This window comes from Temnothorax nylanderi, unplaced genomic scaffold, assembly GCF_030848795.1.
Source record: "Temnothorax nylanderi isolate EJ_2023f unplaced genomic scaffold, tnyl_v1.0 TNYL_tig0292_pilon, whole genome shotgun sequence".
NCBI lineage: Eukaryota > Metazoa > Arthropoda > Insecta > Hymenoptera > Formicidae > Temnothorax > Temnothorax nylanderi.
This window is the reverse complement of record NW_027249354.1, coordinates 71448-83899: the sequence shown is the minus strand read 5'-3', so window position 1 is coordinate 83899 and position 12452 is coordinate 71448. Positions and strand designations below refer to the sequence as shown.

At 42.7% G+C, this 12452-nt stretch overlaps 1 pseudogene; it reads left to right on the top strand.

Annotated features, from left to right (window-relative positions):
* The first annotated feature begins 5166 nt into the window (after positions 1-5166).
* On the top strand, positions 5167-6950 carry LOC139780691 (uncharacterized; annotated as a pseudogene).
* The last annotated feature ends 5502 nt before the right edge of the window (positions 6951-12452 follow it).

The following is a 12452-nucleotide window of genomic DNA, read 5'->3' as shown; positions in this document are numbered from 1 at the left end:
CATTTGTGTGTTTCAGGTAAAGATCCTCCACATGCTCAATATATTGCACTTATAAATTTTTTTAATTTTATGATATACATTTTTTCTTAAAATAAAAAAGAAAAAAATATTAAATAATTATAATATCTATTCCTTTTCTTTCTCCCCTTCCTTACATAGTTTAATTATATATAATAAAATATATTTACAAATCATCAAAATATTTGCGATACATAATTATGTAGATTAAAGAATATTTTCAGATACTTAAATATAAGCTGCATTATTAGTCTTCTTTATTTTAAAAAAATATTTTGATTTTTGAAGTATTAAAATTCTTATGGCATGGTTCAATACATATTTAATATATTTAAAAAATTAGTTTTTTAGAGAAGGGCATGTAGTCCAATTATTGAATAAGAAAGAGAGAGAGAACGCGAACGAGAAGACGGTCCTTTTCGAGAGGAAGAAAGAAGAAAAGAAGGAAAGAAGGAAATAACGCGCGACGTCATAACCGATCGGTGCTGCAAAAAAAACATGACCTAGTGAACCTGTGACCCGCATGTTCGCCAAAAAACCTATAAATTGTCCTAAACACCATGCGTAAAGAGGACATCGGGACCCTAGACATGCACAGCGGGGGTCTCCGAGAGAGACTCCCAGGCCAACTTTCTTTTTATTACCCCATATATCTCGGAGTTTTTTTTGACGTACCGCGACGGTTAAATCGCCTAAAATTTTTGGTCAAGTACCTATGTCGACCATCGATGCTTGACCATCTGCAGTGCGAGATGATATTCGTTTATAAATTCTGTCATCGACGTTCGTCGATACCCATAGAAATTGAGTCGCGTTGCTGCGCTTATGCCGTCTAGTGTTTATAAAATCTAGCTGCCTGTCATCAGCGCTCGCCTTTGTAACGCGCGACGCCATAACCGAATGGCGCCGCGAAACCCCGATAAGCGGCTCTTCCTACGAAGAAAAGTGAAAAGGACCGCGGCGTCACGCTAGTCGCAGGTCATAAATTATAGCCGCTCGCTCGCATCTGAGGTGTGAAATGACATCTGTTTATAAATACTATCGGCCGAACATCGACGCGAGGCGGCATTTGTTTATCGATCATGCCCCGACGCGCTCGCCTGATCCCCCGCCCCCCTCTCCCCCCCTTCCCTAGGACCTCCGCGATCTCGAGGCCCCCCCCCGCGAACCCTATGCTGGGAACGCAGGTCCCCCCCCCGCAGACCCCTTGGCCGGACCGCGGCGCTAGAGTTCCCCCCCGCCCCGCTCCCCCCTCGAACACCCGGCCTAGGAGTCTCACTATCTTCCTACTCGCGATAAACGCACTTCCATTCGAATTACATATCCCCGGCTATCAGTTTTGTGGTCCGGGCACTCTTTTAAAAAAACGATTGGCAAGAGGTGATCAAGGTATTAATGCATTGGACGCAGCGTGTCGCGAACACGACATAGCTTATTCTCGCAGCAACGATCTCACCGAGAGACACGCGGCCGACAAGATACTCGCCGAGAGAGCGCTAGGACGTGCCGTCGCGAAAGACTCGACTCTCTGCGAGAAAGCTGCAGCTATAGCCGTCTGGGCGGCCATGAAGGCTAAGTGGAAGCTCGGAATGGGTTTGAAAATGAAGGCGAAGGTGAAGGCGAAGACGAAGGTGAAGAAGAGAGCGGATTCGAAAAAACGGATACTTCCAGCGGCGAAACGCGGTGGTATCTTGCCCATTCTACCGTTGTTGGGAGTTCTCGGTTCGTTGGTCGGTGGAGCGGCGGGAGTCGCGAAGGCTGTGAACGATAACAAAGTCGCGCGGCGTCAGCTGGAAGAACTTAAACGTCACAATCGCGCCATGGAAGGTCACGGACTTTATCTCGCTCCATACAAACGCGGGCATGGAGTCTCGAGTAAAAAAAAAAATGTCAAGGAAACGTTAAAAATTCCGAAAGGTGTAACTACCAACGTACAACTGCAACAACTTGCAAAGCGTATGCACATTCCATATTTTAGAGGTATTTTTATGCGTACTTCTTTACCGAAGGATGGAGTGCGTCGAAACGAGAGTGGCATTGTGAATTTGGATAACGCTGAGGGACCGGGTACTCACTGGGTGGCATACGCGAAGAGGGGTGATCGAGCCATATATTTCGACAGTTATGGTAATCTTCGACCACCGAGAGAATTGGTGCTGTATCTAAAGAACAACGTGACGCAAATCGAGTACAATCGCACACCTTATCAACGATACGATCAGAGCAATTGTGGACAACTGTGTCTGCGCTTTCTACAGACGGTTGACGATCAATTTAAAGACTGGCGTTGCATTGTTTGAACTCAGTATTCATTCAAACATGTCACTGACATTTACGCTCACCGGCAAGAGTAGCATCCTCGCGGTAAGCTACTTTCCCACCGTGGATTTGAGCGATGGCGATTACGAGCTCGGTCTGACAGATTTCGAAACCTATTACACGATACCGAACGTAAATTCTTCGAACGCGTGCTGGAGCCGCGACAATGGTACGAATCGGACGTGCCGATAAATATCATCAGTGTAAACATCATTCGCATAGAGTGTAACGTGACCGCGGGTGCATACAGCAACGACAAGTATGTGCACACGATACATGAGTTTTCACCAAATGTGCCACCAGGATATAAGATATCGGAAACGCCGGCGCAGATCATTTACCTTCCGATCATTGTACGGAGCATTACTGATCTAACGATTCGCGTCGTGGATCAGGACGGTCGATTGATTGATTTTCGCGGAGAAGAGATCACCGTTAGACTGCATGTGCGAAGACGACGACTGTGGTAAACCGTGAGATGCTCATACTGAACGAAGCGGAGAAGGTGCGACAGACGAGTAACAAAATTAGAGAGACAATCCGATCGCCAAAGAAGAAACTCACTGCGTCGAACGTTGAATTTTTGAAATCATTGGGTTTTGTCGTACGAAATGGCTAATATCTTAAACATTGGAGGTGAACCGATCTTTGACGATAGCGTCGTCAAGATTGAGACTCACACGTACAATCCGTACGCCAATACGACGTTTGGACACAACGATGAGATAAGAATACCCATACAACAGCAAGATTTATACACGTTGCCGTGTGAAAGCTTTCTCTACGTCGAAGGAAGATTGATAATAAAGAAAAGGAGTGACACGTCTCAGGCAACACTTGTAAATAATTGTGCAGCGTTCATGTTCGATGAGATTCGATATGAGCTCAACGGTGTGGAGATTGATCGCAACAGAAACGTTGGAATAACAAGTACCATCAAGAACTACGTATCGCTATCGTATAATGATTCTCAACTCATGCGGAATGCCGGATGGGACGTTTCATCGAGCATACCGGAAGGATACTTCAACTTTTGCGTACCGCTCAAGATGTTGCTGGGCTTTTGTGAAGATTACAAACGCGTCGTTGTTAATGCTTGTCACGAATTAATTTTGATACGTGCGCGTAGCGACAACAATTGCATTGTAGGAGATCCGGCGAGGGAGCCGGAAATCGAACTGTTTAAAGTACAGTGGCGAATGCCTCACGTTACGTTAAACGAGGTTAATAAACTATCCTTGTTACGGGCCTTGGGGAGCGGGCGATATCTTAGTGTCAGTTTTCGTTCGTGGGATCTGTACGAGTATCCCCTCTTGCAGAGCACGACCAAGCATTCGTGGGCTGTCAAGACTGCGACTCAGCTAGAGAAGCCGCGATACGTTATTTTTGCGCTGCAGACCGGCCGCAAGAATATCATGTCTCAAAATGTTAGCGTATTCGATGACTGTAATTTGACCAATGTCAAGCTTTATCTAAACTCCGAATTTTATCCGTACGATGACTTGAACCTAGATTTTACTAAAAATCGATACGGCCTTCTTTTTGATATGTACGCGCGTTTTCGTAAAACTTATTACGGATACGATTCCAGTGATACGCTTTGCAGCTTGTATACATTCCTGATGGAAGGACCTTTTGTTGTCATCGATTGCTCACGACAAAACAAGTCTGTCAAGAGTGCCACCGTGATGTGCGAATAGAATTTGACTGTAAAGAAAATGTATCTGCAAATACTACCGCCTATTGTCTTATCTTGCATGATCGCATAATCGAATACTGCCCGCTGTCTAATGTAGTGCGCAAACTCATTTAAATCGCCATGTTGACAAATAATCCGATATAAGAGCGACATATGTAGCGCGATATGGTACAGTAAGGATCGTTCCTTCGTTGCATCATGATCGTGCCAACGTTTGTCGATCTGCAAGGATTCATCGTCGGGATGAAATTTGTCGTAAAGGAGGCAGCAGTGCTGAGAAACGGGACCGTTCTGGAGCATTACATCTTTACGTGCCCCATGCCGTGGAGTCTTCTCACAAAATCTGACAAGTCGTGTGTTTCTTGGTTGATTGCAAATCACCATGGATTACCATAGGATGAGGGAAACGTGCCATACGGTATGGTAAAACGCCTAATTACGTCAGCCGTGCTTGGTACAGAAGAGGATGACGAGACGCCGACTATCGTGTACGTCAAGGGATGCCAGAAACAAGAATGGCTGGTGGATCTGCTTGAGAATTATGCGAAAGAAAATCTGATCATCGAGACTTTGGATGTGGATTACGAAGATATCAAATCTTTAAATAATCTAGATGTTACTAACACTATGCGATGCGGAAAACATGTTAAGAATTGCGCATTACAAAATGTATTAAAATTATTTAACTGGTGGTTGCGACGCCAGAAGAATTGGGATCTTTTTAAAAAATAAATTATATATAATTTTACAATGCTTTATTTTCTTTTCCCCATTCCCATTAGTTGTTAGTGGTTTCCCTCTCCTAATTTCCCCCACCACATCATAATTTTGAAGGTAGGGTGTTGTCGCGTATACTTGGTTCATTTTCCACTTCTTAGTCATTTATATGAATTTTTTTATAACTTCTATGTAAGCAGCGCTAACATTGGTGCTTGAAAATGTTGAAGGAAGGGGAATTATCCCTTCCCTTATAATTTTCATCTGCGCGTGCCGTCCAATTTTTCTAAAACGTTGCAAACGGAGTTAACGTTTTAACTAGTGGTACGAAGTCAAAATCAATCGAGTCTCGTCATTCGAAGCGACAACTTCAACAGTGAAAAAAGTATACCTCTTACGGAGAAATAAGAACAATGGCTGGTCGCAGTGAAGACGTAAATAATTCTGAGAAGTGGATGTTCACTGATATTCCCGATAAGGGACTTCGCGGCTTCGAGGGAAGCAGCACAAGTATGAATTATTACGTACCGTATCCTCGTGCAAAATCGGAACCTCGTTATACGCCTAAGCCTCGTGAAGTTTCATCGGACGAGCGCAAAACGTAAGTATTACTTTGGATAAATTTTTTAAAATTTATTTTTTCAAATTTATTTTTTCAAATTTTATTAATTTATCTACTTTATTTTTTTACAGTTTCAATAAATCGGAACCTCGTTATACGCCTCGTATCTTGGGCAGACGATTTGCCCTGACAGTCACGGCTTACAAATATTTGGATATCGGAATCAATGTGGGATCTACATCCTTTGTGGAATTGATTCTTGGCGACAATCGGGGAAATCAGATCGTGCTTCCTCATGCAACGTGGACAACGATCATCGAAAGACGCATGGATATCGAACAACTCATGCAGTCGACTGTCGGTTCATCGCTGTCTATTCGAGATCTAATTATAGAACTTGTTAAAATGCGTGACGCTAATATTGTAAAACTTACATTGCGCGATACATGCTTATACATGATACCAGCAACTAGGGGAGACCGGGGCTAAGCCGACACTATTTTTTCAAAGGCAATTTTTAATATTTAATTAAAATTTTTAGGCAAATTCAATGGTACATATTTAAAGAGTGTTTCTTCAGGTACAAAATTGATTCAGGAAGTTTTGCTGTACGTCGCTTTGTTTTGCCGCCAGGAAAGGAAAAGTGACGCGAAGACAAATTTTCGAATTGAAAAATGCCGGGGCAAACTCGACACCCCGCCGGGGCAAACTCAACACTTTGTCTGATCGACACAATTTGATCTGGAACTTATTTTTTACTGTCTGAAAATAAAAATACATTGTTTATTGTGTATTTAAAAAGTACAAAAATTCGGAATAAAGTAGCTAGAACAATCATTTAAAATAATGAGAACAAAAATTGTTGAAGTTTCAATTATCTTCATCTAAACTCATGTCTGAAAAACAATTAATGCAGGTAAACTCGCGATCGGACGTGCGCATACATTTGTCATGAGCCATACGGCTGCATGACAAGCATCGTTTGTTACTGGGAGCCGACGAAACGGCGTGGTGTTGACTTTGCCCCGGACGTCGTTTTTCACTTTTGTCACTTCAAAAACATGAAAATTTTGAAAATATGCAAAAACGATTATCGGATTCATATAGAGCATCAAATTTCCCATCAAAATCACTTACCGGTAGATTCGCAAGAGTAAAGCTCGATGAAAGAGTAGACATTTTCGAGAGATCAGAAAAATTACTTTTCACTATCAAAAACGCTTATGTCGCGTTAAAAATTACACTATAACTCAGAATGTTACCAAATTCCGTTGATAATACTGGCACATAAAGACGCATTTACAGTAGAAAAGGCAAGTTTCTACGATAGATTTAAATTGGCAAAAAGCCTAGTGTCAAGTTTGCCCCGTTGTCGGCTTAGCCCCGGTCTCCCCTATATTATTTTTGTTTGAAATCGAACAATGTGTCGAACATGTATATTTCAATTTATGTCAAAATATATAACATGTTAGTAATAAGTATAACCATTTTGTAACAGTCTTGCGACAAAATCGTATCACGGATAAATGTCAAGCGAGAAAAGTACTTAGTGAGATGTCCGATGGAAGTTCGCTTATAGATTGCGAACTAGTTGCTTTTGCCTTAGATAACATTGTATATGAAGCAAAAATGTAAATAACGAATAAAAATTAAATATTAGCATAAATAGTGGTAAAATTATTTTTCAATCTATCTCTTCCGTTTTCATCTAACATTAGCCTCCTCTATGTTTAAATTATACATATATATATGTTGCGGTAATGTCCTTTTTAATTATACTAGCACCACAGACGCGCGCTTCGCGCGCGCTATTTAGCTTTAACATTATGCTATTACTATTACACTATTAATTTCTTGATACACACAACTGTCAAAATATACGATGACAGCTGCAAATGAAGTAAGCGCAGCGAGAAAACCAATCAGCATCGCGGAAAAGCGGCAACAATAAATTCGACTATCGACTTAACATGCCTTTTTTTAGAAAGAATAACCGATTTATTATAAATTTAAAAAATTAATAAAATTATTAAAATATAGATAAAAACTTTTATCTAAAATAGAATAATCGCATCACGGCACGTATGAACTTGTCCGTTCCTGTCTTCCACTCTCATTTCCCCACTATGGGACTCTATAGTTTAAGTCACGTAAAATATGTTTTTTTTTGTTGATTTTTTTGTTGAACGTAGACCCAGAAAAAAAAGGTCTTCGACGCCATCTCTTCCTGCGTTCAACTCTATAGTTTGTCATGCAAATTTTTTTTAAATTAAATTATTATATTAATTAAATTATGTTATAAATAATTATATTAATTAAATTAGGTTATAAAAAATTATATTAATTTATAGGTTATAAATAATTAAATTAATTGAGTTAGGTTATAAAAAATTATAACCTAATTTAATTAATTTAATTATTTATAACCTATAAATTAATATATTTAATTAATGATGCAAATACGTCGCCATCCCCCTCCACGCCGATGACGTCATCCCCTCTCCACGCCTGTGACGTCATCCCCCACCACGCCGGTGACGTCATCCCCCCACCACAAACTGGCCTAGAACTCTCATAGTATACCTACTCGCGGGATCGAGTCCGTAACTCGCGACGCAGCTGTCGCGGAAATTTTCAAACACGTCGGCCAACAGCAAGACATCGGTTTTCAGGTATAGATCGCTGTATTCGCCCAGAGTTCGAACGGAGAATCGCTGCCATACGTTCGCGGCGTGCGCGTAATCGCTCTCGGACAGTTTCACCGGTCAAGGAACTGTAAAATGAATCGCGCGGCGGTAAACACGTATCCTCCAGCTTTTCGACGCTGTCCACGTATTCGTATGGAAAGACACCTTTTCGCGTCAATAATTTGAAATCGTCGTCGAATAACGCGGAAAATTTGGAACGTATAATTTTTAATTTATCCTTGTCGAGGAAGGATGCCAATTTTGCGAGACTCGCGCTCAGAAATTTATACGAGTCGATAAATCTTAATTTTATGTCGCTGCGCGAATCTGATTTTTTCGCTGTGTCTTTCACATGCTTCGTGAATGAGATGTACTTTTCCTTTGTTATAGGCAGTACATCGATCGAGCCTTCGAACGCGGCAGCTATCTCCTTGATAATAAAGTGTGCGTCATAGCCCGACAGATTGTGGAATATTACTGGGATGAAGTGAGAATCCTTATAATTCAAATTGCACGTCGAGTGTGCCGGACCTCTGTAACGCCCAGTTAGGTGGCAATGATCGCGTACACGATTATCATCCGGCGCGAACGGTTTTTCACATATGTGACATTGCGCCACGCTGCGAAATGTCTCCCACTCGTCTCGCGTTAGGTCTACCATGCATACATTGTCTGACAAGATATTCTTTACGCGATGCGCCAATCCTTTGAGTTCCTCGACGAACCACGCGACGCAGTCATTATCGCGACGAAATCGATACGCTGATAACGTTTTGTCGTACGAGCACTGTACGTAGTATGCTATACTACATACCCGATGATGTTGATAGACGTATGACGCGTGTTCCGTCTCCGGTTGTGTCTTCTGCAGCACGCACTCCAGATCGGCGTACACCACGAAGGGAAGTCGCTTTTTCCTGCTGTGGTTCTTGAAGCTCAGCCACTTGTTGTCCTCGCTCGGTAGTCGGATTGCGCATTTGTTTACCTCTCGACATTCCACAGTGTGAGACTGCAACTTGTCGCTCGAACTAAAATAGTGAAGACATCTGCAAAAAAGAAACACAAATATTATAAATTTTTTTATATACAAAATATAAAATATATTATTTTAAAAAAAGTATAGACACTTACCGATCACAAATGTACTTTGTGTGTCCATGTTTATTAATTTGTGAGCTCACGAGGCGGGATAGATGCTTAATCCACGCAAAATGTCCAACATTGTTGTCTCGTGGATCCTGCACGTACAGCAGATTCACATGTTTGTTACTCGTGTGGTCGGTAAGCCGTATTGGAAGAACGTTTGACGTCTTCTGTCCCTCGATGGTATAGACATTTACGGATATATTGTTGAGTCGTTCGAACTTTTTAATTTGACTCAACGTCATTGGGAACTCAATGTCTCGTACATTCAATACCGTTGAATAATGCGGGTATGATGATTCCCGTTCTGAATGTCTTTCGGCTGGATGCAAGGCGGCAACCACTGACCACGCAAAACACGCATTGTCCATAGACAGCACATTGATCACGGCGTTCTTCGTTTTAATGTCTTGAGGCAATTTCAAGTGACACCCCGCGCGCAAAGGATTGTATCTGTTGACGTTCACCGTCAAATTGAGGATTCGCGTCAACGCCCACCCACTGTCGCGTTCCTGGAACTCCTCGAGTTTCGCTAATGTGGGCTCGATAACATGCCGCTCGTACCACTCGCGCAAGTGCGATGTACTACAGAGTTCTTTGTTATTTGTATTAAAACTCTTATTGGCACGTTTATCACCCGCCACAAACTCCCCGTTGAACAAGGTGTTCACTTTGACACAGTTATGTTTTTTTATAATGTCTCGCACTCGCTTGCACACTACGCTGCAGGCGTCTTCCAAAAACTGCCGCGGTTCTACACGGTCTGTATTAATTACCGCACCGGTCATTATCCGCGATTCGAACGCGGCATCGATTTCTCGCCATACGAGTTCTGTCGCGCGCGTGTCGTCACTGTTACCGGCATTCGCATAATCACCACCGCTATGGATAAATTGTCTTTCCAATCGCGTCTTCGCACCCTCGAGTCGCGCGATTCTGGCAACCAACTTTTGTCTCCGCCCGATCGAGAGCCGCGGACGTTTGGTACGACAGCTTTCTTCGAGCTGCTCGACGAATTCCGCGCATTGCAGCGCCCATGTGAAATATTCACTCAAGGTAGCGACTTGGTCGGACAGCTCCAACAGATCGCGTTCGGTTTGCTCGAATTGCTCCATGTTTTATCTATTCAGATTCAGGTTGTTCATCAGATTCAGATTGTTCATCAGATTCAGGTTGTTCATCACCACGAATTCGACGCACATTCCATATTGTAGAATTGTCGATTACGTCTCACTCTTCGATGGAGCACTTGCACGTGACTCGATCACACGCTGAACAATATCGTTTGCAACGTTGAATTTCAAAGTGCATACACATAAAATCATTAGGCCTGAAGTAGGGGGCATTAAAATGATTAAGTTCCCAATTAATAATATCATTATAATCATGTTCATAAGTTCTTCGAAGCATCAATAGATGATTAGGATCATTGATACGGCCAGGGTACATATACATACGTACCGAATTGTTCATCACCACCAATTCAACATATTTCCCAATACCTGTATGAATCTTAATGTATGTTGCTTCACAATCGTCAAGCTTTTCAAAAATTTTAGACGCCCAATAGCGATAGTCAACAATAGGCTTAATATGATACGGCACAACGTCAGCACGGTAAGCTGCACGTGATTCTTCCTCGCTAACGCACTCGTCCCGCAGCCGTCGATACACTTTTCGTTGCACGTTAGACCTCCAGTAATAAGGAGAATTGGTATCGATAACGACTCCTTGTCTAGCGATGCGTTAACCGGTTCCGCGTATACCTAGTTCGCGATCGCGAAGAAACTGTACCGGTGATATTCGTCGCACATCAGTCAATTTCACTCCTTGATCTTCTTTACGCAAATCATCGGCGACATCTATTGTAATATCTTCCGTTGTTACAACATCCACAAATTTTGAAGACTCCGTAGAGCTCTCGCCACTTGTCCATTTCATGTTGCGCACGTTATATATAATGTTCCACTCGCGAAAGCTAATGTTTTTATTTTCGTTGACATTCGCCGCAATCCTTAATCATCGGAGCGGGACCGTCGATGTGCGTTTGCTGCCACGGTTGATTCCAATGTTCGTCACAGCAACGATAGGCTTTGAACCTCCAAATCCGCCTTTATATGCTCCGGAAGTTTGTCCCACACGTAGTGAATGTGATCGCCGCACATTTGCAACAGAACGGCTTTCGGCACGAATTGCAGCTGTTTGACGCTAAAATCGCGAATGTCCGACGGTCTCGACAGCAGGACGAACATCTTTGCGACTGAGCGATAAAAGAATCTCTTTTACAGAGCACTTGCACGCGATAATGTTCAACCATACAATAACGAAGAAACCGCGTTACTTTTCGATCGATGTATAGCTCTCAAATCTCACTACTGCGGCTCGACGCGCTTCATCCCTCGTTATATACCCTTTGCTATCTCTCTCGCTCCAACTGATTTTTAAAAAAATCTTTTCCTTTGTCTTGCGTACTGCGTAGATATATTGTTTAGTCTACGCGATAACACCCCTTTTCCCATAAAAATGTTGTTTACGACGAACATGTTTCGACAGGTTCGACGCGTTATCGAGTCGATCATCGTCTCGATGACGTCATTTCTTCCTTTGTCTTTTACGTACTGCGTAGATAGATTGTTTTTTAAAGTATAAATCATACTATAATTCCTTCGCGCGCATTTCTATTCGAGTCGTATATGCGACGTCCGCCAAAACTCCGGCTGCTTGAATTTTACAATTAAATATCACATATCATAACATAGAAGCGAGGCGTCGATGCTCTAGCGGACGTCTACGCTCGCAGGTGTAATGCGAGACGTATTGCTATCAGTTTTATACACCGCCCATTATATTTTTTTCTCTGGCGACTTTTCCGTTCTGCAACCGTCATTGAATTCAGTCGCATCGAGTCAGCGCAAAGTGGTACACGTGTTTTTTTACGAGTTTTTTTGTGTATGAACGCGTGTTCGGACGTGTTCTGTGATTTTGTGATGTCTCCGCGCGAACCTTTTATACCTAAAGACATAGAAGACAGTGAAATTTTGGGGGGACCCGATGCTCCCCAGTTTGAAGACGCTATAGAGACGTTTGAAGGCGCTCCTCCCGCGCCCCGGCTTCCGTTTTTCGGCACGATATCCGCGCCTGGCCGCGCGCGGGAAGACCTCTTCCGCCTGACGGGGGACCGATCTCTCCTCGTGGACGAGGCGCTGATTGCCTACGCGAACCGCGTAGCGAGTTTGTAGAGATTCGCCGCCCTGCTAAGGTAGGATTTCCCGCGGCGTGTAAATATATGATGTGCTATCTACAATGC